This window comes from Rattus norvegicus, chromosome 16 (genome assembly GCF_021556685.1).
Source record: "Rattus norvegicus strain SHRSP/BbbUtx chromosome 16, alternate assembly SHRSP_T2T, whole genome shotgun sequence".
NCBI lineage: Eukaryota > Metazoa > Chordata > Mammalia > Rodentia > Muridae > Rattus > Rattus norvegicus.
Window position 1 is genome coordinate 41,796,824 of NC_141549.1, and position 25,924 is coordinate 41,822,747.

General features: G+C 42.2%; 1 protein-coding gene and 1 long non-coding RNA gene across 1 annotated transcript; one reads left to right on the forward strand and one right to left on the reverse strand.

The window, feature by feature from the left end:
• The window catches only part of Erich1 (glutamate-rich 1), a gene marked incomplete at its 5' end in the record, with an annotated part of 52,793,804 nt that overhangs the window by 10,926,264 nt on the left and 41,841,616 nt on the right, over positions 1-25,924 (forward strand).
• Positions 18,181-23,971, reverse strand: LOC134482371 (uncharacterized). Its single transcript, XR_015639859.1, has 3 exons — positions 23,288-23,971; positions 18,863-19,048; positions 18,181-18,612 (listed from the first exon to the last, which is right to left on the reverse strand). It is a non-coding gene; the product is annotated as an uncharacterized LOC134482371 (long non-coding RNA).

The following is a 25,924-nucleotide window of genomic DNA, read 5'->3' on the forward strand; positions in this document are numbered from 1 at the left end:
ATGGGCACTGGGGAAAATTTTCTGAACAACACACCAATGGCTTATGCTCTAAGATCAAGAATCAACAAATGAGACCTCATAAAACCGCAAAGCTTTTGTAAAGCAAAAGACTGTGTCATTAGGACAAAATGGCTACCAACAGATTGGGAAAAAATCTTTACCAATCCTACATCTCATACATATCTCATAATATCCAAAATACTCAAAGAACTCAAGAAGTTAGACTCCTGAGAGCCAAATCACGCTATTAAAAAAATGGGGTACAGGGCTAAACAAAACATTCTCAGCTAAGAATTATCGAATGGCCAAAAAACAGCTAAAGAAATGTTCAACATCCTTAGTCATCAGGGAAATGCAAATCCAAACAACCCTGAGATTCCACCACACATCAGTCAGAATAGCTAAAATAAAAAACTCAGGAGACAGCAGATGCTGGTGAGGATGTGGACAAAGAGGAATATTCCTCCATTGTTGGTGGGATTGCAAACTGCTACAACCACTCTGGAAATAAGTCTGGAGGTTCCTCAGAAAATTGGACATTCCACTACCAGAGGACCCAGCTATACCTCTCTTGGGCATATACCCAAAAGATGCTCCCACATACAAGAAAGATACATGTCCCACTATGTTCATAGCAGCCTTATTTATAATAGCCAGAAGCTAGAAAGAGCCCAGATGTCCTTCAACAAAGGAATGGATTACAAAAATGTGGTATTTCTACACAATGGAGTACTACTCAGCTATCAAAACAATGATTTCGTGAAATTCATATGCAAATGGAGTGAACTAGAAAATATCATCCCGAGAGAGGTTATTCAATCACAGCAATTAGCCAAATAGCTCAAATTACCCAAGATGCAATCTACAGACCACAGGAAGCTCAAGAAGAAGGATGACCAAAATGCAGATGCTCCCACTCCTTCTTAAAAGGGGGAAGATATTCATAGAAGAGGATATGGAAGCAAAGTTTAGAGCAGTGACACAAGGAATGGCCATTCAGAGCCTGACACACATGTCCCATATGTATCCAGCTCCTAAAACTAGTTAAGATTGATGAAGCTAAAAACTGCCTGCGGAAAGGGACTAGATACAGATCTCTCTGAATCCAGAGCATATCCAATACAGAGGTCAAAGCTAGCAGCAAACCACTGAACTGAGAATAGGACCCCTTAGGGGGAATTAGAGGAAGTATTGAAAGAGTTGAAGGAATTTGCAACCCCATAGAAACAACAATGCCAACCAACCAGAGCTTCCAGGGACTAAATCACTATTGAAAGACTATACATGGAGTGAAGCAGGGTTCCAACTGCATATGTAGCAGAGAATATCCTTCTTGGGTCACCAGTGGAAGGGAAAGCTATTGGTTTAGCCAAGGTTGGACCCACATTGCAGGGGTATATGGGGGAGGGCAATAAGGGGGATGTATAGGGGGAATACCTGTATGGGGGATAGGGAGGGGAGGGAATGGGGGTTTATGGACAAGAAACCAGGAAGGGGAATAACCTTTGAAATTTAATAAAGTGAAGGACCAGGAAAAATTCAGAGCCCCTAGGAAACAAAGTAGAGCCAAAAATGTAGGTTAGCCAGTTCAGTGACTTCGTTACAGGAACTTGACTGACCATAGAACTGATGATTACACCAGCCAGTTCAGCAACTCCGTTCACTGACTATAAAGTTAGATTATAATCTTGAAACCAATCTTGAGAAACAGGAAGCTTCTCCTTGTGATTTTTCACTGGTATTTTCGACCTTTTCCAATAACGCCATCCTTAACCTCTTAGTTTGTGGTTTCTCCTTTTAAATACCCCTTTTCCCAGCTACTCGGGGTCGAACTCCTCTACCCCTGCGTGGGATATGGGATATGAGTCTCGACCCCAGTGCACTGGTTCCTATCAATAAACCTCGAATGATTACAGCAAGAACGGTCTCTTGTGAGTTCTTGGGGGATTGCATCATCCAGAGACTTAAGTGAGGGTCTCCCTGTTCCACAGATCTTTCAAAAGAAATATATAATAATAAATTATCAAAAGAATTAATACACTGGAAATGAATGGAACAAAAGCTCAGGCATTCTAATCTGAGCAGGACTTTTGTGTGCACAAAGGTCTTACTGAGTTTAGTGCAGGTGTCTTAAACTATCTGCATAGTAATTTTACAAGGTTGGATTTAATTAATTGCCATAAACTTAGTTTTATAGTATATGCAATAATTCTGAATGTTCACTTAGGCACGTAGGACTTTACTTTCCAGACAAAATCCTCTTCTCCATTGTTGGTATCAGGAATTGGTTTTATAGTCAGGAATGTGTTTTATGTTCCAGGTCATCTCTGTATCTAGCGATGAGAGTGATGTCACTCATAGGCAACAGGGACCCATACATTTGTTGCCATGGCAATTGTCATATATTCCCAGCACCCACCTTTACTTGCCTGTGGTTACATCACAGCCAAAATAAAAGGCAGGCTCCTTCTGACCTTTGCTTCTCTTTCCCTCTTCATCTTTGTTGCCCCTTTTAAGCTTTGTCTCCCACAATAAACCTCTCTCCTATGGAACTGTACTAGCCTGGTGTGATCTGCTTGGATGACCCAGGATTCTAACACAACATCCATTATCATAAGAAATCACTTTCCAATAGTCAGCAGCTGCACTGGTGCATGAAATGAGTGATGAGTGATGCACACCTTAGGAGAAACTTCAAGCATCTGCATTAGCTTACAATGAACTTACACAGAAATCAGTGTCTGTGGCAGTGGAAACAGGAAAAAAATTGAATCAAATTCAGCAGGGAAATTAACATATCTGAGTTAACAATGAGAATCTTACAGTTATAGTTCTCAGTCACAAAGCCAAGTGTCTTGGGGCACATTGTGTCCTTAAGCAAGCAAAGAAAAGCAGTTTGAGAATGGAAGCAGTGAGTTAACAGAAAATCTTGCATTTAAATCTTCCAGGTGGTGACTCAGCACTCTAATTGTGCTATTTGCATAGAGTATACCCACATTTGTAAGCTACCAACTCTTTTCTGGAGCTTGATACTTTTGTGATGGTAAACTCTGATGGGAGGGGCTTCTCTTGTATCCTGACCAGATGGCTTCTTTCAAGTGTTAATCTTGATGTATCCTTTATCCACTCTCTTAACACAAAAGTGGAGGGATTTGAAGAAGGAAGGGTAAATCAGATAGTCCTTTGCTTATGTTGCCCAGGGCTGAGGTCATTGCAATTCAGGAGTAGGACAATGAAAAATATTTCCATCTGAAATCATGTTGGGTTGCCAGCCTCACAGAATTTTTGGATGATCATTATTTAGAGGCATGGAAAGGTGGCATAACAAGAAAAGACTTGCTTAACTTTTTGTTGTGATAAAAGAAAAACAACAAATTATACACACACACACACACACACACACACACACACACACATATATATATATATATATATATATATATATATATATATATATGCAAACAAACCAAAGCTAGCCCTAAATCAAAGTATTGTGAAGAATTCCACAAATGTCTCTGTATTTTATTACCCATTGATTGGACAGGGCAGAATTGCCAGGATCTGCTATATATGTATATATGTATATATAGGTATGTATACATATACAGATATGTATATGGTATAGGTATGTATACATATATACAGATGTGTATATATGTATATATACATACATATCCAAACTACCTGAATTATTCTGCTCTTATTGCTGATGCCTCCCTGAATATTGGCAACCCCATTCTGAGTAGGGTTCCTTGACAGAATAAAAATGGGAATGAGCTTTCTTTGCTTCCTGGCTGAATGTGTAATCTGCCATTAAGAACTCTACTCTCAAACTGTGAGTCAAAATAAACCCCTTAGAAAAGATTAACTTTTCTGGTTATGGCTGTCAATCTGTGCCTGTTTCCCTTCTCAGAAGGGGGTTTCTTGTGATTTAAACCTGTACAGACCATGTACAGTCTGTTGTAGTCTTTTTACAGTTAGATACATGTGCATCAATCCTATTTTCTGAAAGATACTATTTCCTTGGAGTCATTCATTCCTCTAGCTCTTAAAGATTTTTCTGCGTCATCTTCTGCCCTGATTCCAGAGGGAAGGATTTAATAAAGACACATCTTTTTTGTACTGAGTGCTCTCAAGTTTCTCACTCTCATCACATTGTTCAGTTGTAGGTCTCTGTGTTATTTCACATCTAGTGCAAGAAGAATCTTCACTAATAATGGTTGAACAACAGCCACTTGCAAAGGAAAAATGAGTTTCCCAAATGGAGTCTAATTGAATAAATTAATGACATTTCTGACTCCCATGCCTAGTAATAGATGGCCAACAGGAAAAAAAACCCTCAATCTTATTTTTGTACATGTTTTGTTTCATATTGCCACTTGTGGGCAGTTTTGTGTGTTGTTAGATTTTTGGTCTGTATATTATAGTTTCCAATTTTGGGGAGATTTCTTTAATTATTGTGTGTGTGTGTGTGTGTGTGTGTGTGTGTGTGTGTGTGTGTGTGTGTTACTATGTCTATGTTGGTGCCCATCAAGCCAGAGATGCCATTTAGTCCCCTGGAGCTGAAATTACTGATGGTTGTGAGTTTACTGATAAGGATTTAAGGAACTGAACTGTGGTCCTTGGCAAGTTTAGCAAGGGCTCTTAACCATGAAACTATCTCATCACCCCAAATACTTACTTTTAAATTTGTTTTTATTAGATATCATTTTAATAGCAAGGGGATAATTAAACAATAGAATATCTGATATGATCCCTTGATATGTTTAGTAAACACATACCAGTAAATTGCTTTGAAAAAATTAATCACTTACTCAGAGTTCTGTCCCACATATAAAGATAATGGATTGGTCTCTGGATGGTTGTCAGAAATGGCTTGCATCTCCTGTCATGGAACTCCATGAAGGCCAGAGACTCATCTACTTCACTTGCAATGTAAATGGATTGTCATTCCTAATTCTCACATCCATAACTGATGTTTTTTCTCAGAATGGTTTCTTTCTGTTTCATATATTAATATCCTCAATTACAGATCTCATCTTATTCAATAATTACTGGTGAAGATTAAGGAGTATATTAGTCTACCATGTACTTGTGGAAATCAAATTAGAAAGACAAAGTTTACTTCATTCTAGTCTTGGATTTTCTAGTCTAAGCTATCAGACCCAATGGTTTAAGCTAAGACAAGGTCTCACATAATGGAAAGTAGTGCATGCCAAGGTAATTATGTCACTGTATCATTAAAGAGGGAGAAAGAAAGAAAGAAAGAAAGAGAGAGAGAAAGAGAGAAAGAGAGAAAGAGAGAAAGAGAGAAAGAGAGAAAGAGAGAAAGAAAGAAAGAAAGAAAGAAAGAAAGAAAGAAAGAAAGAAAGAAAGAAAGAAAGAAGTGACATTTCAGGTTTACCTTCTGGATATAGTACAGGTGACATCAACAGCTCTTTTAAGATAGGCCATCAGCACCAATCTGTGTTTATGATTTCTGAATCCAAAGTAAAGCAAAGTGGAGGTGTTATATGTCTGCTCCAAAGCTGCTATTCCTACCGTGTGCTGTTTCAGAGCAAATCATGTTTATGAACTCAGTGACACTGTCTATGTATGGATTTTAAGGTCCACTTCTAGATGAAGTACTCATAGACTTACTTCCTATAGGTACAGGTTTGAAGAAGGTGGGAAGCCCTCACCCAAACTCTCTCTCTCTCACCTGTACACTGTTGGATTAAGTGCACTTCCTAGCAAGAAGTGTGTAAGAAGGGTGTGGGAGCAACCATGAAGTATTTGCTGGCTGTAGCTTAGTCTCTAGATTCATTAATGAATCAAAACACATTGTACCTTCAGTTGTCAGCTTGTGTCCTCTTATAGTTGTATATTGCCAAGAGTTATATTTCACATAGCATTCCTAGTCTCCATCAAATTGGTTGGGATATAACAAGATTCCTGAGAGTAGGTGATATATTATGTTTTTAAAATTGAATGCTTTTAATGATAATTCGCAGGCTTCTGGAAGTAGGAAATGGCTCAGTCATGGTATATACATAGCATCTATTTTGGAAGTTATAGTGAGAGTAATGTTTTCTTGTGAATTACTTTTTCTTAAAAGAAATATGTAATATTAAAATGGTTATTATTTATAATCTGAATATAGTAGTGTTGTTTTGATATCTATAATCTCCACATTTGTCCTAGTATTCTTATCCTTCTTTATCAGAGGACAAGATAGAACACTGTGGCTTTTCAGGGAGAGATGTGAACAAACGTTATTTTACCCCAGATAGGACAATGAGGTTCTCCAAATGAACATTTTTATTTAAGTCCAGTTTGGTGAGCCAGTGAGTTATCATGGTTGCTTACAGAAGCTTATTTGAGAGATTACTTACAGGAGAATGGGTGACTCAAAGGTATGTGTCCCACTGAGAACATTACTCCAGCATAAGTGAAGCTCACAAATTTGCACTCCAGAGGCTCCCTGAATGAAGGGCAAACGCTCAATATGTCAGAAGCATCCCTTCTCCATACTCTCTTTATTTCTTACATAATAACTTTGAAGATGGAACCTGGAAAAATGTGAGTCTTATAATATTTAGGAACTCTCTGAGAATTTGTGAGTTGTTTATATCTTGAGTCTTAAGAAGCCTTATTCCAACCAGAAGGGAATGTTTCAGTTCAGAGAAAATTTCTACATAAAGAAAATTGTCTAAATAGCCACAGATTCTAGAAGTGAGGCAAAGGACTTCATGGAGATTTATTCTATGAATTAACATATTTAAGTATTTTTAAAATGATGAATAAAACTTTAGAAGTAATAGAGTATATTTACAGTGAACCTTAAGGAACCTCCTGTAGCTTTATCTAAATCATTTGGAATTATCCTTTTGCTCTGAGTCTCAAAATTTTGGTATGAATTAAAGTCACAGATTCTTAATGCCCCACACTAGAAATTATAATTTTATAGACTTGGAGTGTATTTTAATAACAGCTTACCATGCTAGAGGTCACAGGCAATTTTAGAGTATGTAGTTAGATATAATTCTTGAGCTCTTAATAATAAAAGTCTTGAAACTTTAAACAAAATAATATCTATTGCAGTCTAACAGTGTGGTACCAAAGATAATCTTTCATGTCTGATATTTATGATCCACTGGCTACAAAAGCCCATTGATTATTTGTTTTGGAATGATGTGGAGATTTGAGTAAATTATAGATGTAGCATGTAGAATGCATTTGTGTAGAATTGACAATGTTCTTTGGGAACTACAGTCTATGAAAGAACATGAAACTTCTGACATGATTATTTGGAGACATTAACAGGTAACTTCATTTACACAGACTTAGCTCATAGACTTTCTGATTTTATTGATACTGCTCTTCATTCCTTTACATCTTACTTTTAATATGTCTGTGATGTAGACAGTATCTGAGCTTTTAAGTCCCCTACACATCTGTCTGGACCCTCATGAGATGTTTTGCTCTTCTTGTGCAATCTGCTTTCACAGGGTAGCTGGAACTACCTTATTTTAAACAATGTCAGCTGTCAAGATTTGTCATTTTTGCACTCAGATCCCCACATTCTTCCCTGACAGTGTATTTCTTAAGGATGTCCCTAGTCCTCTGTTTGCCTGCTGTGACAATTTCTATTCTAATTTTTCACAATGCCCATCCAACTCCATCCAGGGGATACTACATATGCTCTTTCTGAAAACTGTAATGTTTGCTACCTGATGGATCAGTCATGCTCTCTGTCCTTAAGATGTCTGAACTCATGGTTATTTAGACCTATATCCTCTCTGTGATTAATACATGTCATCACTCTTCCTTCTCTAATACAGTGCTCTGCACGGAGCCATATTGGATTTGGGCCTAGCCGCTTTTTGACTGCATGGGTCAAAGTGACTCTGGGCTGTTTGGCCACAGAGACTCACCCCGAAGATGACTGCCATAAATCTTAAGATTGTTGGATAAAGCCCAGGAGCGAGAGGACCCCTGCCAGAGACACCGCCGGACCCTGAAGGAAACAGACCGGATAAACAGTTCTCTGCACCCAAATCCCGTGGGAGGGAGAGCTAAACCTTCAGAGAGGCGGACAAGCCTGGGAAACCAGAAGAGACTGCTCCCTGCACACACATTTCGGACGCCAGAGGAAAAAGCCAAAGACCATCTGGAACCCTGGTGCACTGAAGCTCCCGGAAGGGGCAGCACAGGTCTTCCTGGTTGCTGCCGCTGCAGAGAGCCCCTGGGCAGCACCCCACGAGCAAACCTGAGCCTCGGGACCACAGGTAAGACCAAATTTTCTGCTGCAAGAAAGCTGCCTGGTGAGCTTGGGACACACGGAAGCAGAATTTCTCTAGGACCTGGCACGTTCTGTGTTTACCGGAAGTCCCACACCCGCGGATCCCGGCCCGCAGCAGCTCTCTGCTCCCAGACCCGGTGAGAGAGAGACCCAACCGCCTGGTCAGGTGGGCACTCCTGAGGCTGCAGAGCAGAAGAGACCACAAACACTGCTCACCCCTGCCCACATCCCTGGCCCAAGAGGAAACTGTATAAGGCCTCTGGGCTCCCGTGGGGGAGCGGCAGGACCCCTGCCAGAGACACCGCCGGACCCTGAAGGAAACAGACCGGATAAACAGTTCTCTGCACCCAAATCCCGTGGGAGGGAGAGCTAAACCTTCAGAGAGGCGGACAAGCCTGGGAAACCAGAAGAGACTGCTCCCTGCACACACATTTCAGACGCCAGAGGAAAAAGCCAAAGACCATCTGGAACCCTGGTGCACTGAAGCTCCCGGAAGGGGCAGCACAGGTCTTCCTGGTTGCTGCCGCTGCAGAGAGCCCCTGGGCAGCACCCCACGAGCGAACCTGAGCCTCGGGACCACAGGTAAGACCAAATTTTCTGCTGCGAGAAAGCTGCCTGGTGAGCTTGGGACACACGGAAGCAGAATTTCTCTAGGACCTGGCACGTTCTGTGTTTACCGGAAGTCCCACACCCGCGGATCCCGGCCCGCAGCAGCTCTCTGCTCCCAGACCCGGTGAGAGAGAGACCCAACCGCCTGGTCAGGTGGGCACTCCTGAGGCTGCAGAGCAGAAGAGACCACCAACACTGCTCACCCCTGCCCACATCCCTGGCCCAAGAGGAAACTGTATAAGGCCTCTGGGCTCCCGTGGGGGAGCGGCAGGACCCCTGCCAGAGACACCGCCGGACCCTGAAGGAAACAGACCAGATAAACAGTTCTCTGCACCCAAATCCCGTGGGAGGGAGAGCTGAACCTTCAGAGAGGCGGACAAGCCTGGGAAACCAGAAGAGACTGCTCCCTGCACACACATCTCGGACGCCAGAGGAAAAAGCCAAAGACCATCTGGAACCCTGGTGCACTGAAGCTCCCGGAAGGGGCAGCACAGGTCTTCCTGGTTGCTGCCGCTGCAGAGAGCCCCTGGGCAGCACCCCACAAGCAAACCTGAGCCTCGGGACCACAGGTAAGACCAAATTTTCTGCTGCAAGAAAGCTGCCTGGTGAACTCAAGACACAGGCCCACAGGAACAGCTGAAGACCTGTAGAGAGGAAAAACTACACACCCGAAAGCAGAACACTCTGTCCCCATAACTGACTGAAAGAGAGGAAAACAGGTCTACAGCACTCCTGACACACAGGCTTATAGGACAGTCTAGCCACTGTCAGAAATAGCAGAACAAAGTAACACTAGAGATAATCTGATGGCGAGAGGCAAGCGCAGGAACCCAAGCAACAGAAACCAAGACTACATGCCATCATCGGAGCCCAATTCTCACACCAAAACAAACATGGAATATCCAAACACACCAGAAAAGCAAGATCTAGTTTCAAAATCATATTTGATCATGATGCTGGAGGACTTCAAGAAAGACATGAACACACTTAGGGAAGCACAGGAAAACATTAATAAACAAGTAAAAGCCTACAGAGAGGAATCGCAAAAATCCCTGAAAGAATTCCAGGAAAACACAATCAAACAGTTGAAGGAATTAAAAATGGAAATAGAAGCAATCAAGAAAGAACACATGGAAACAAACCTGGATATAGAAAACCAAAAGAAGAGACAAGGAGCTGTAGATACAAGCTTCACCAACAGAATACCAGAGATGGAAGACAGAATCTCAGGAGCAGAAGATTCCATAAAAATCATTGACTCAACTGTCAAAGATAATGTAAAGCGGAAAAAGCTACTGGTCCAAAACATACAGGAAATCCAGGACTCAATGAGAAGATCAAACCTAAGGATAATAGGTATAGAAGAGAGTGAAGACTCCCAGCTCAAAGGACCAGTAAATATCTTCAACAAAATCATAGAAGAAAACTTCCCTAACCTAAAAAAAGAGATACCCATAGACATACAGGAAGCCTACAGAACTCCAAATAGATTGGACCAGAAAAGAAACACCTCCCGTCACATAATTCTCAAAACGCCAAACGCACAAAATAAAGGAAGAATATTAAAAGCAGTAAGGGAAAAAAGTCAAGTAACATATAAAGGGAGACCTATCAGAATCACACCAGACTTCTCGGCAGAAACTATGAAGGCCAGAAGATCCTGGACTGATGTCATACAGACCCTAAGAGAACACAAATGCCAGCCCAGGTTACTGTATCCAGCAAAACTCTCAATTAACATTGATGGGGAAACCAAGATATTCCATGACAAAACCAAATTTACACAATATCTTTCTACAAATCCAGAACTACAAAGGATAATAAATGGTAAAGCCCAACATAAGGAGGCAAGCTATACCCTAGAAGAAGCAAGAAACTAATCGCCTTGGCAACAAAACAAAGAGAATGAAAGCACACAAACATAAACTCACATCCAAATATGAATATAACGGGAAGCAATAATCACTATTCCTTAATATCTCTCAATATCAATGGCCTCAACTCCCCAATAAAAAGACATAGATTAACAAACTGGATACGCAACGAGGACCCTGCATTTTGCTGCCTACAGGAAACACACCTCAGAGACAAAGACAGACACTACCTCAGAGTGAAAGGCTGGAAAACAACTTTCCAAGCAAATGGTCAGAAGAAGCAAGCTGGAGTAGCCATTCTAATATCAAATAAAATCAATTTCCAACTAAAAGTCATCAAAAGAGATAAGGAAGGACACTTCATATTCATCAAAGGAAAAATCAACCAAGATGAACTCTCAATCCTAAATATCTATGCCCCAAATACGAGGGCACCTACATACATAAAAGAAACCATACTAAAGCTCAAAACACACATTGCACCTCACACAATAATAGTGGGAGATTTCAACACCCCACTCTCATCAATGGACAGATCATGGAAACAGAAATTAAACAGTGATGTCGACAGACTAAGAGAAGTCATGAGCCAAATGGACTTAACGGATATTTATAGAACATTCTATCCTAAAGCAAAAGGATATACCTTCTTCTCAGCTCCTCATGGTACTTTCTCCAAAATTGACCATATAATTGGTCAAAAAACGGGCCTCAACAGGTACAGAAAGATAGAAATAATCCCATGCGTGCTATCAGACCACCACGGCCTAAAACTGGTCTTCAATAACAATAAGGGAAGAATGCCCACATATACATGGAAATTGAACAATGCTCTACTCAATGATAACCTGGTCAAGGAAGAAATAAAGAAAGAAATTAAAAACTTTTTAGAATTTAATGAAAATGAAGATACAACATACTCAAACTTATGGGACACAATGAAAGCTGTGCTAAGAGTAAACTCATAGCCCTGAGTGCCTGCAGAAAGAAACAGGAAAGAGCATATGTCAGCAGCTTGACAGCACACCTAAAAGCTCTAGAACAAAAAGAAGCAAATACACCCAGGAGGAGTAGAAGGCAGGAAATAATCAAACTCAGAGCTGAAATCAACCAAGTAGAAACAAAAAGGACCATAGAAAGAATCAACAGAACCAAAAGTTGGTTCTTTGAGAAAATCAACAAGATAGATAAACCCTTAGCCAGACTAACGAGAGGACACAAAGAGTGTGTCCAAATTAACAAAATCAGAAATGAAAAGAGAGACATAACTACAGATTCGGAGGAAATTCAAAAAATCATCAGATCTTACTATAAAAACCTATATTCAACAAAATTTGAAAATCTTCAGGAAATGGACAATTTCCTAGACAGATACCAGGTATCGAAGTTAAATCAGGAACAGACAAACCAGTTAAACAACCCCATAACTCCTAAGGAAATAGAAGCAGTCATTAAAGGTCTCCCAACCAAAAAGAGCCCAGGTCCAGACGGGTTTAGTGCAGAATTCTATCAAACCTTCATAGAAGACCTCATACCAATATTATCCAAACTATTCGACAAAATTGAAACAGATGGAGCCCTACCGAATTCCTTCTACGAAGCCACAATTACTCTTATACTTAAACCACACAAAGACACAACAAAGAAAGAGAACTTCAGACCAATTTCCCTTATGAATATCGACGCAAAAATACTCAATAAAATTCTGGCAAACCGAATTCAAGAGCACATCAAAACAATCATCCACCATGATCAAGTAGGCTTCATCCCAGGCATGCAGGGATGGTTTAATATACGGAAAACCATCAAAGTGATCCATTATATAAACAAACTGAAAGAACAGAACAACATGATCATTTCATTAGATGCTGAGAAAGCATTTGACAAAATTCAACACCCCTTCATGATAAAAGTCCTGGAAAGAATAGGAATTCAAGGCCTATACCTAAACATAGTAAAAGCCATATACAGCAAACCAGTTGCTAACATTAAACTAAATGGAGAGAAACTTGAAGCAATCCCACTAAAATCAGGGACTAGACAAGGCTGCCCACTCTCTCCCTACTTATTCAATATAGTTCTTGAAGTTCTAGCCAGAGCAATCAGACAACAAAAGGAGATCAAAGGGATACAGATCGGAAAAGAAGAGGTCAAAATATCACTATTTGCAGATGACATGGTAGTATATTTAAGTGATCCCAAAAGTTCCACCAGAGAACTACTAAAGCTGATAAACAACTTCAGCAAAGTGGCTGGGTATAAAATTAACTCAAATAAATCAGTTGCCTTCCTCTATACAAAAGAGAAACAAGCCGAGAAAGAAATTAGGGAAACGACACCCTTCATAATAGAACCAAATAATATAAAGTACCTCGGTGTGACTTTAACCAAGCAAGTAAAAGATCTGTACAATAAGAACTTCAAGACACTGAGGAAAGAAATTGAAGAAGACCTCAGAAGATGGAAAGATCTCCCATGCTCATGGATTGGCAGGATTAATATACTAAAAATTGCCATTTTACCAAAAGCAATCTACAGATTCAATGCAATCCCCATCAAAATACCAATCCAATTCTTCAAAGAGTTAGACAGAACAATTTGCAAATTCATCTGGAATAACAAAAAACCCAGGATAGCTAAAGCTATCCTCAACAATAAAAGGACTTCAGGGGGAATCACTATCCCTGAATTCAAGCAGTATTACAGAGCAATAGTGATAAAAACTGCATGGTATTGGTACAGAGACAGACAGATAGACCAATGGAATAGAATTGAAGACCCAGAAATGAACCCACACACCTATGGTCACTTGATTTTTGACAAAGGAGCCAAAACCATCCAATGGAAAAAAAGATAGCATTTTCAGCAAATGGTGCTGGTTCAACTGGAGGGCAACATGTAGAAGAATGCAGATCGATCCATGCTTATCACCCTGTACAAAGCTTAAGTCCAAGTGGATCAAGGACCTCCACATCAAACCAGACACACTCAAACTAATAGAAGAAAAACTAGGGAAGCATCTGGAACACATGGGCACTGGAAAAAATTTCCTGAACAAAACACCAATGGCTTATGCTCTAAGATCAAGAATCGACAAATGGGATCTCATAAAACTGCAAAGCTTCTGTAAGGCAAAGGACACTGTGGTTAGGACAAAACGGCAACCAACAGATTGGGAAAAGATCTTTACCAATCCTACAACAGATAGAGGCCTTATATCCAAAATATACAAAGAACTCAAGAAGTTAGACCGCAGGGAAACAAATAACCCTATTAAAAAATGGGGTTCAGAGCTAAACAAAGAATTCACAGCTGAGGAATGCCGAATGGCTGAGAAACACCTAAAGAAATGTTCAACATCTTTAGTCATAAGGGAAATGCAAATCAAAACAACCCTGAGATTTCACCTCACACCAGTGAGAATGGCTAAGATCAAAAACTCAGGTGACAGCAGATGCTGGCGAGGATGTGGAGAAAGAGGAACACTCCTCCATTGTTGGTGGGATTGCAGACTGGTAAAACCATTCTGGAAATCAGTCTGGAGGTTCCTCAGAAAATTGGACATTGAACTGCCTGAGGATCCAGCTATACCTCTCTTGGGCATATACCCAAAAGATGCCTCAACATATAAAAGAGACACGTGCTCCACTATGTTCATCGCAGCCTTATTTATAATAGCCAGAAAATGGAAAGAACCCAGATGCCCTTCAACAGAGGAATGGATACAGAAAATGTGGTACATCTACACAATGGAATATTACTCAGCTATCAAAAACAACGAGTTTATGAAATTCGTAGGCAAATGGTTGGAACTGGAAAATATCATCCTGAGTGAGCTAACCCAATCACAGAAAGACATACATGGTATGCACTCATTGATAAGTGGCTATTAGCCCAAATGCTTGAATTACCCTAGATCCCTAGAACAAACGAAACTCAAGACGGATGATCAAAATGTGAATGCTTCACTCCTTCTTTAAATGAGGAAAAAGAATACCCTTGGCAGGGAAGGGAGAGGCAAAGATTAAAACAGAGACTGAAGGAACACCCATTCAGAGCCTGCCCCACATGTGGCCCATACATATACAGCCACCCAATTAGACAAGATGGATGAAGCAAAGAAGTGCAGACCGACAGGAGCCGGATGTAGATCTCTCCTGAGAGACACAGCCAGAATACAGCAAATATAGAGGCGAATGCCAGCAGCAATCCACTGAACTGAGAATAGGTCCCCTATTGAAGGAATCAGAGAAAGAACTGGAAGAGCTTGAAGGGGCTCTAGACCCCAAAAGTACAACAATGCCAAGCAACCAGAGCTTCCAGGGACTAAGCCACTACCTAAAGACTATACATGGACTGACCCTGGACTCTGACCCCATAGGTAGCAATGAATATCCTAGTAAGAGCACCAGTGGAAGGGGAAGCCCTGGGTCCTGCTAAGACTAAACCCCCAGTGAACTAGTCTATGGGGGGAGGGCGGCAATGGGGGGAGGGTTGGGAGGGGAACACCCATAAGGAAGGGGAGGGGGGAGGGGGATGTTTGCCCGGAAACCGGGAAAGGGAATAACACTCGAAATGTATATAAGAAATACTCAAGTTAATAAAAAAAAAAAAAAAGATTGTTGGATAAAGCCTCTCCCATGAATTTACGGCACAGGAGTATAACATTCAAGGGATGCCTCTGCTCGAGCAGATACCAGTTATCTCCTCAGTCAACACCCAGTGTCTCCACCACCTGACCTCATCGCCTGACTTCTTTGCCTCCAGCTATCACTGCCTATACCCTCATCTCCCCCTCCTTCATATTTCACAAAGGTCACTCCCCCTACCTGAAAGCCTTAAAAGCTGCAATGTTCATCCCAATAAATGAGACCTTGACAACAGAATTTTTGCTTGGTCTCCTTCTTCTCTTCACCCCCATTTTGGCCCACAAGTAGAAAGCCTCTTTGGGACCCTGAATAACTGGCTCCCCGCTGGCGGGGACAAGTGGCGCCCGAACAGGGACCCCGAAGCAAGGCCGACTACAGGACGACGGAGATAAGAGAGCTGCAGCGGGAATCGAGGACTCTTCAGGCCGTATAGCTCGTGCGTCGCTGGAGAGGGAGGTAAGGACCGGTCGAATAATTGTCGTCTAATTGCCATGGGGAAGGTATTGTCTAAGGAGGCTTGTTTCATAAGAGAAATCAAGCGTTTACTCAGGGAGAGAGGAATAAGAGTTAAGAAAAAGGATTTAATCAAGTTTTTTTGTTTCATAGATGAAAAATGTCCTTGGTTAATTTTAAGTGGCCCCAATATTCACCCCCATACTTGGAATAAGGTTGGTCAGGAGATTAATAGGCTTTTGAAAGCCGGCGACCCAGTGTCCACGGCTTTTTTCAGTTACTGGGGTATCATTAGAGACATTATAATAGATGCTGAGGAAGGAGGCGAGAGTGCCCGCCTCCTAGCTGTCGCAGAGGACTTCTTACAAGCCTCCCGGCCGGCTTCACCTAACAAGGAAAAAGAAAACGGGGAGCCGCATTCTCCCTGCCCTTCCATTGTTATTGATATGCCTGGGGGTGAGGGAAATCCCTCATCCAAAGCCTTATGCTCTCTAGAAGACCCCAAGATGTCCAAAAATTCAAAGACCATTTATCCTTCTCTTAAAGAATTTTCTGGGAAAAAAAAATGCTCTGAGTCAGGTCTAGATCCCGCCTCCGAGGCCGAATTGGAGGAGGAAGCTGCCAGGTATGAGAAAGAGAGATATGGTCCCGAGCCACAGGAGACTCAGATCTTCTTCACTCGGAGGTCTGGGCCTGTCTGCCTCCCACCTTATCTACCCCCTATATCGTCAGCCCCACCTACACCTCTACCGGTCGCAGTAGTGGAGGAACTGACTCAGACTAAGACTGCACTTCAAGCACAAATTACTGGGCTTAAACAGATCTTACACCTACAGCAGGAATTGGGGGATCTTACACTAGAAATCCAGGATTTACAAGAGACCATGACTAAGGGACAGTATGCCCAAAAAGGGCCAGCTAAGGCCAGTAGAAAACCCCAACCAAAACTAACTTTCCCAGTTATGACTAGGGCACGCGCCAGACAGGCCTGGGATGAGTCTGAGTTAAACAGTATTAGAACACTAAATAGGTCGGCCAGAGACGAGCGCGAGCCAGACAGTACTAATCATAACCGTAATGAGGAACAAGAAAGTGAAGAAGAAAATGACTATGAGGAGGGACCCTCAGATTCGGAAGAGGAAAGCCCTAATCAGGATGAGGGTGGGACCTCGTGTCCCGTATACAAGAAACTTAAACTCAAACACATAAAGGAATTACATTCAGCTGTTAAAAAATTATGGTATGAATGCCCCCTTTACCTTGGCTATCCTAGAAGGACTTTCGGGGTCTGGGTATTTGACCCCTAGTGAATGGACCAAGGTAGTACAATCTGTCCTCACTAGAGGACAATATTTGACTTGGAAATATGAATTTATTGATAAAGCGGAGAGCCTTGCTGCTAGAAACAGAAACAATCCCTTAAGTAAATCTGCTTCCTGGACGGCAGATAAGCTATGTGGGAGGGGCTCATTTGCCTCTGAGGAAAAACAGCTGGGGCTGTCTCCCGGTGTACTCGCACAAACGGCGCAGGCGGCTTTGTCCGCTTGGAGAGCAGTCCCCGCTACAGGGGCGCTCACCACCCCCTTAACTAAAATAATCCAGGGGGCACAAGAGCCCTATGCTCAATTTGTAGGGAGACTACAAGAAGCAGCTGAAAGAATCCTAGGTCAAAATGAAAGTGAAGGGCTTCTCGTTAGACAGCTTGCTCTCGAAAATGCTAACTCGGCGTGTAGAGTCGCACTTCGAGGCAAGACCAAAGACCTTGATATCCCAGGCATGATTAAACTTTGCAAGGATGTCGACTCTTTTTCTCACCAAGTATCTAAATCTATCAGCCTGGCAATTGGGGCTGTGTTCCAAAGAGCTGGAGATTCTGGTCACCCTAGAGGCAGAACATGTTTCAAATGTGGACAACCCAGTCATTTTGCTAGAGAATGCAACATCCCAAAACCTAGCCAGTCCCCCAGCCCTGCTGGATGGCCCACTGCCCCGAGGGTTTGTCCCCGCTGCAGGAAAGGCCGTCACTGGGCCAGGGAATGTCAGTCTAAGACTGACATTAGTGGACAAACCCTCCCTGTGGTCCAGGGAAACGAGCGGGGGGCCCCACAATGGGGCCCCTATCCACGGGTGACCACCCGCCCCCAAGTGCAGCATCAAGCTCCTGCAACGCCAACTTATCCCGGGCAACAGCAGGAAGTGCAGGAGTGGACCTGTGTTCCTCCACCACCAGGATTATAACCCCTGAGGAAGGGACTGTTATCATAGAATCTGGAAAGTTTGGGCCCCTGCCGCCTGGCATGTTTTTCTTAATAATTGGGCGAGCCTCGAGTGCTCTTCAAGGACTTGTCATCCTTCCCTCTGTAATAGATGCTGATTATTCTGGAGAAATAAAATTTCTAGCCACTGCCACGCAGGGCCCCTTAACGCTTAGAGCCGGACAACGCATTGCACAGGCCTTACCGCTTCCCTTCATGGGGCAGTTCCCTCATAAAGTAAAGGGGCGTGGTTCTTCCTCCCCTGGCTCTTCAGATGTTTATTGGGTGCAAAAATTAACTGATGAAAGACCCATGATGTCTCTTTGGCTTGATGGCAAACAATTTCAGGGCCTTTTAGATACAGGGGCCGATACAACAGTGCTCTCCTCTAGACACTGGCCCTCAACCTGGCCCCTTAAGGCTACTGCCACACATTTAAAAGGGATAGGTCAAACACAGGATACACTCCAAAGTTCAAAGCTCCTGACCTGGAAAGATAAAGAGAATAATACAGGCACAGTTAGGACATTTGTAGTTTCTGGACTCCCTGTTAACCTCTGGGGAAGGGATATTCTTTCCCAGATGGGGGTGATGATGTGTAGTCCCAATGAGGTCATTACTAACCAAATGTTAAGGACAGGATTCCTCCCTGGAAAAGGATTAGGTAGAAATGAACAGGGAATCACAGAACCCTTGACTCCCACGCCCAAAACAGATAGAGGAGGTTTAGGAGCAGACCTTTTTTCATAGAGACCGCTGTTCCTCCTGCACTCCAGGCTGATAAAATATCTTAGAAGTCAAATGATCCAGTCTGGATCGATCAGTGGTCCATGCCTCAAGAAAAGGTTCAAGCGGCCCTACAGTTGGTGCAGGAACAATTATTACAAGGGCACCTTGAACAGTCCACTTCGCCTTGGAACACCCCTATTTTTGTCATAAAAAACAAAAATGGTTCTTGGAGATTGTTACAAGACCTTAGAGCGGTTAATAAAAACTATGGTCCCTATGGGGGCCCTACAACCTGGCTTGCCTTCTCCAATAGCTATTCCTAGAGACTTTTATAAAATAGTCATTGATATAAAAGATTGTTTCTTTTCTATTCCTCTTCATCCGGAGGATTGTGCCCGCTTTGCCTTTTCTATCCCTGTCATTAACCATGTGGGCCCTAATCCCCGCTTTCAGTGGCGAGTGTTACCACAGGGGATGGCTAATAGCCCCACCCTATGTCAAAGGTATGTGGCCCAAACTATAGATCCAATAAGGCTGCGTCTCCCCTCTGCTTACATCATTCATTACATAGATGATATCTTGGTTTCCTCTGCTTGTTTACAGGAAACTCAAAAACTAGCCCAAATTATTGTTCTGGCCTTACAAAAAAGGGGTTTTACCATTGCCCCTGAAAAAATTCAGACGCAATATCCCTTTTTGTTTCTTGGATTCCAATTAGAACCTACATCCATTTATTCTCAAAAGCTAACAATTAGAAGATCGCAGCTACATACCTTAAATGATTTTCAAAAACTTTTGGGTGATATTAATTGGCTTAGACCTTACCTTAAGCTAACCACCAGTGATTTAAAACCTCTATTTGCAATTCCGAAGAATAGCCCTGATCCTAATTCCATTAGGGTTCTGACTCCCGAGGCTGAAAATTCCCTACTAAAGGTTGAACAGGCTATCAGCCAACAATTCATAGGTTATTTCAGCCCCTCCAAGACACTGTATCTGATCCTTTTTCGCTACAAGGTTTACACCCACAGGCCTCCTATGGCAAGATAATCATCCACTAATGTGGATCCACCTGCCCGCAACCCCCCCTAAAATACTTCCTACTTATCCCTCCTTAATTTGCCAGACCATTTTCTTGGGGCTTAAGCTGGCTACTCGCCATTTTGGCCGCGATCCCGATATTATTATTTCTCCATATTCACAGGAGCAGCTTGCTTGGCTGCAGCACAGACATGATGACTGGACAGTCCTGCTGTCTATTTATCAGGGAACATTTGATACTCATTTACCAGGAGATAAATTATTACAGTTCCTCCATGTTACCCCCTTTGTCTTCCCAAAGGTTACACAGCTGAAACCTATACCAAATGCCTTAACTGTCTTCATAGATGGATCTAAGAATGGAAAGGCCTCCTTTGTTGTTAAAGATCAAGTTTTTTTTGTCCATACCCCATACACTTCTGCCCAATTAGTACAACTTTATAGTGCTTTAGAAATATTTAAATTAATAAATCAATCATTTAACCTTTTTTCTGATAGCCATTATGTAGTCAGAGCTCTCCAAGTCTTGGAGACTGTCTCTACTATACAACCCTCAACACCTACCTTTAAACTATTTTCAGAAATACAAAAACACATAAGGGCCCGGCCAAACCCATTCTTTGTGGGCCATATCAGAGCCCACTCGAATCTGCCCGGTCCTTTAACCAAAGGTAATGATTTAGCTGACAGGGCCACTAGACTGACAATGATTGCTTCTCTTAGTGATTCCTTACAAGAAGCACAGATGGCACATTCACTCCATCACCTTAATGCTCAAACATTGCGGCTTAAGTACAAAATTACTAGAGAACAAGCCAGACAAATTGTCAAAAATTGTAAAAACTGCCTGACCCTACTTCCTGAGCCACACATTGGGGTTAATCCCAGGGGCCTTATCCCGGGAGAAATATGGCAAATGGATGTCACCCATGTCCCATCTTTTGGAAAACTAAAATTTGTACATGTTACCATTGATACCTTTAGTGGGTTCATATGTGCCTCTGCACACACAGGAGAGGCCACAAAAGATGTTATTGCTCATATGCTCTACACATTTTCTGTTATGGGACAACCCAAAATGCTAAAAACGGATAATGGGCCTGGCTATGTTAGTCATAAATTTAAACAATTTTGCTCCCAATTTCAAATAAAACATATTACAGGCATACCTTATAACCCTCAGGGACAAGGAATTGTGGAACGAGCACATCAAACCCTTAAGAATACACTGTTAAAGCTTACTGCCCAAGAAACTCTTTATTCTCTTAAAGGCAGCGCAAAATTTTTATTATCCCATGCCCTTTTTGTTTTGAATTTCTTAACTTTGGATAATCAAGGGTGTTCAGCTGCCGATCGCTTATGGCACCCCTCAACCAAGATGGATCACGCTCATGTTCTTTGGAGGGATCCCCTAACTGGACAGTGGCAGGGTCCTGACCCTGTAATAGTCTGGGGAAAAGGGTCTGCCTGTATTATAACTCTAAAGAGGGGGGAGCCAAATGGCTCCCTGAAAGATTAATAAAGCTTTACAATAAATTTCAAACAAATTCCAAGATTGATAAAGCCTTATAACAAATTCCAGGGTGGCGCCTGAGAAAAATGCATGATTTCTTTTTCAGAGCAATGAAGTTCTACTGGATTCTACTGAAACTTCTCTTTCTAACTGTGCTGACATCCGGAACGTCAAGCCCCTATCAGATTTGGAATTACACCTGGGTAATTATAAATGAGGCCGGAGATACCGCCTTTACCACCTCCCACACTGGCCCTAACCCCACCTGGCCACAATTAACTCCAGATTTTTGTAAACTAGCTGCAGGAGGAAATTCTTACTGGGGCCTCGCAGACAAATACTTACCCCTAATTGAAGCCCCTCATGGGTCTAGTTTTAATGAAAGATATGTCGGTTGTGACACTGTCCATCGACGCACCAACATTAGGGAAACTGACTTTTATGTCTGTCCCGGATCCCACAGAGATCGCTCCCTAAACTATAAGTGTGGATACAGGGATCAATTCTATTGTGCCTCCTGGGGGTGTGAAACCACAGGAGACGCATACTGGAAACCTACCTCCTCTTGGGATTATATCACAGTAAAAAAGGGGTGGCACAATTCTAACAGAAACAGTACTCTAACCCAGGAATGCCGGAACACTGAGCCTTCCAAGGGCTGGTGCAACCCTCTTACAATAACTTTTACTGATGCTGGGAAAAAGATCACCCCAGAAAACTGGCATAGGGGGTTTGAGTGGGGTCTCCGGATGTATGTTGCCAATAGAGACCCCGGAGTAACCTTCAAAATTAGATTATTTAAAACCACCCCCAACTTACATAAGACCTCCATTGGGCCTAACCCTCAATTGCATAGCCAGGGTTCCTTGCCGCCCAGGGTGGTGACTCAGCCCCCCCTTTAACACCTCTAGTCCTCCAACTACCCTTTTTCAGCCCACCATACCTGTTGGGCCAATGTCCCCCACAAGCCTGATTTTATCTGTTCTTAATGCCTCAGCTCTTGCCTTGGTATATCATGAACAGGAAACAAATACCTCTATTTATGAGGAATGCTGGATGTGTTTTTCAGCTAACCCTCCTTTCTATGAGGGTATAGCCACTTTTGGCAACATCACATATACTAATAACACTGGTGGTCTCTCTTGGAACACCATAGAACTCACTATCACAGAAGTCTCGGGGATAGGAAGCTGCCTCCTCGGGAAGAACATGCTCCTCCCTAAACAATTATTAGAAATATGTAATCATACCATAATCGTTGACAATCAAAATACATATTTACAATCCCCCAAGTATACTTATCTAGCATGTTCCACTGGTCTAACCACATATGTTATAACATCTCAATTTTTAAAGACTAAAGATTACTGTGTGCTGGTTCAATTATTTCCCAGACTCAGCATACATGAGCCAGAGACTTTTCTTAAATCCTGGGAAAAGGGCTCGGATATGCCTCACAAGGTAAAAAGAGAACCAGTAACTGCCATCACTCTCGCTGTTCTCCTAGGTCTAGGGGCCACGGGTGCAGGCACTGGCATCGCTTCCCTCGTTACTTCCCATCAATACTATAACCAGCTTAGTGAAGCCATAGATAAGGATATTGCTGAATTAAGAGATGGATTAGCTAACTTAAAAGACTCAGTTGCCTCGTTGTCTGAAGTAGTCTTACAAAATAGAAGAGGCCTAGACTTAATCTTCCTACAACAAGGAGGACTTTGTGCAGCCTTAAAAGAGGAATGCTGTGTTTATGTAGATAAGACTGGACTTGTAGAAGACAGTCTAAGAAAGGTGAGAGATAGCCTAGAAAAATGAAGGAGAGAGAGAGAACAACAAGAGTCTTGGTACCAAAACTGGTTTTCTACATCCCCATGGCTCTCTACCTTGTTGCCCTCAATTTTGGGACCCCTTGTGGGCCTACTTTTGTTGATTTCCTTTGGTCCTTGGGCCTTCCAACGACTTACACACTTTATTAAATCACAAATAGATTCTGCTTTGCCTAGAAATTCTGTTTCAGTACATTATCATCACTTGGAGACCGGAACAGCTGAGTAGAACCAGAGAGACAATGAACAAGATGAGGTGCCTACAACTTATCGGGAGAGGCTCAATTTCCACAATCTCTTATATTAATGCCATCTGGCCCTTGCTCTTTCGCCCCTGGGCTCAAGTGAGAGGAATGAGAAGATGACCTGATGTAGCTATCCTCAGGGACAGGCAACTTCCTCTGACCCTTGACCAATCTAAGACAGGAACCTTGGGGGCGACAAGGTGATCCTATGACAGATAAGGCTGGGGTTTGAGAGGTCGATCCTAAGACAGAGGTGGCTACACCCCGTTTAAACGTGCAGGCCGGTCAAATGCTCCTCTGCCCAGTTTCTCCCCCAATAACACACACGTATAGCCCAGAACGGTGTGTTACAGCACAAGTTCATTCCTAGCCATTGGGGTGCGGTCCTAACTGCAAGAGTGGCTTGCCATGGCCGAGCTGGGCACTCTGTGAGGCATGTCTGATCTCTCTCAGACCACTACTTCCACCTAATGGTTTTTTTTTTTAAAGAAAAATGGGGGAGATTCATGGAGCCATATTGGATTTGGGCCTAGCCGCTTTTTGACTGCATGGTTCAAAGTGACTCTGGGCTGTTTGGCCACAGAGACTCACCCTGAAGATGACTGCCATAAATCTTAAGATTGTTGGATAAAGCCTCTCCCATGAATTTACGGCACAGGAGTATAACATTCAAGGGATGCCTCAGCTCGAGCAGATACCAGTTATCTCCTCAGTCAACACCCAGTGTCTCCACCACCTGACCTCATCGCCTGACTTCTTTGCCTCCAGCTATCACTGCCTATACCCTCATCTCCCCCTCCTTCATATTTCACAAAGGTCACTCCCCCTACCTGAAAGCCTTAAAAGCTGCAATGTTCATCCCAATAAACGAGACCTTGACAACAGAACTTTTGCTTGGTCTCCTTCTTCTCTTCACCCCCATTTTGGCCCACAGGTAGAAAGCCTCTTCGGGACCCTGAATAACTGGGTCCCCGCTGGCGGGGACAGTGCTCTAGAAGTATGACAACATATTTGTGTGTGCTGTCTGTATACTCATGTGTAGGTTCCCATGTAGGTATTCAGTTGTATATACACACTGACCTGTGGCATTCTAACAAGGGAAGGTAGATTAGGGAGTGGACCCAAGGAACCATCTGCCTTTGCCTCCTTAGCACTTCTCTCTCTCTCTCTCTCTCTCTCTCTCTCTCTCTCTCTCTCTCTCTCTCTCTTCCTTCCTCTCTCTCTCTCTCTCTCTCTCTTTCTTTCTTTCCTTCTTTCTTTCTTTCTTTTCTACATTAATTTTGGAGCCAAACGCAAAGTTTTATGCTTATAATAGAGATACTTTACTGAATAAGTTATAATCCAGAGCCATTTCATTCTCCCACAAAATAGGGTTTTGTGTGTGTGTGTGTGTGTGTGTGTGTGTGTGTGTGTGTAGTGTGTGTGTGTGTGTGTGTGTGTGTGTGTGTGTGTGTACCACTGGCTGTCCTGGAACTAGCTCTGTAGACCAGAAGGTGGCCTCAAACTTAAAGAGTTTAGCCTGCCTCTTTTGCCTGATTTCTATGATTAAATGCATGCAACACTACTGCCCATTTTACATTTTTAACTGAGCAATTTTATTTTTTCCTATTAGTGAGAATTAGGTTTTTCCATTTTAAAAAATGATGTATTGCCAGCACTTATCATATACCAAAATACAAGCACTTATCATGAAATTATTATTTAAAAGAATAAATAATGGTCAATAAAAGACATGCATAAGTTATATTAACATTCATGGTATCCAGTGTATTTAGGTATAATACTAAGTGCTTTCTACATTAATAGCAATCTTTTTGTCTAGATCTCACAAGGTTGATATTCACAGATAGCCATTGAACCTTAGAGCAAGATAATGTCGTCTCTTGCAGTGGTCAATTAAATAGCTACCTGTCAGCTCTCAAGGCAGGTACTATCCTTTCCAGAAGAAATTTTGTCTCATAGCCTAGAAATGTCATAACTAGAAATAACTAATGTCTAAAGTACTGGCTAGCAAAGACATAAATATTTTTAATTTGATACATTTCACTAATTTTGAAGGAGGTAATACATGCTTGGAATGCATTTCACTATAACTGAATTTGGACTCACAGATCTATCAGGTTTGCGGTGATGACTAATTGAATTTTACTGCTATTTCTATGCATTGCTAAAATTTTGTCGAGCTTTTAAGTTCTGTTAATATCAAAGCTGTGTTTCTACTGAGAATTAACTAAGAAAAGGACTGGGAAAGAACACTCAGTAACATACATAACTTGCCATATAAAAAAACTGAGTTTAATTGCCAGAATCCACATAAAAAAGCAGGAACAATGGCATTCACTTTTAATTTCAGTGCTGTAAAATCCTAAACAGCTGTGCCCCTGAAGCTCACTGGTCAGCTACCTATGTGTACCACATCAGGAGCAAACTAACTAAGATGAAGAGTGAG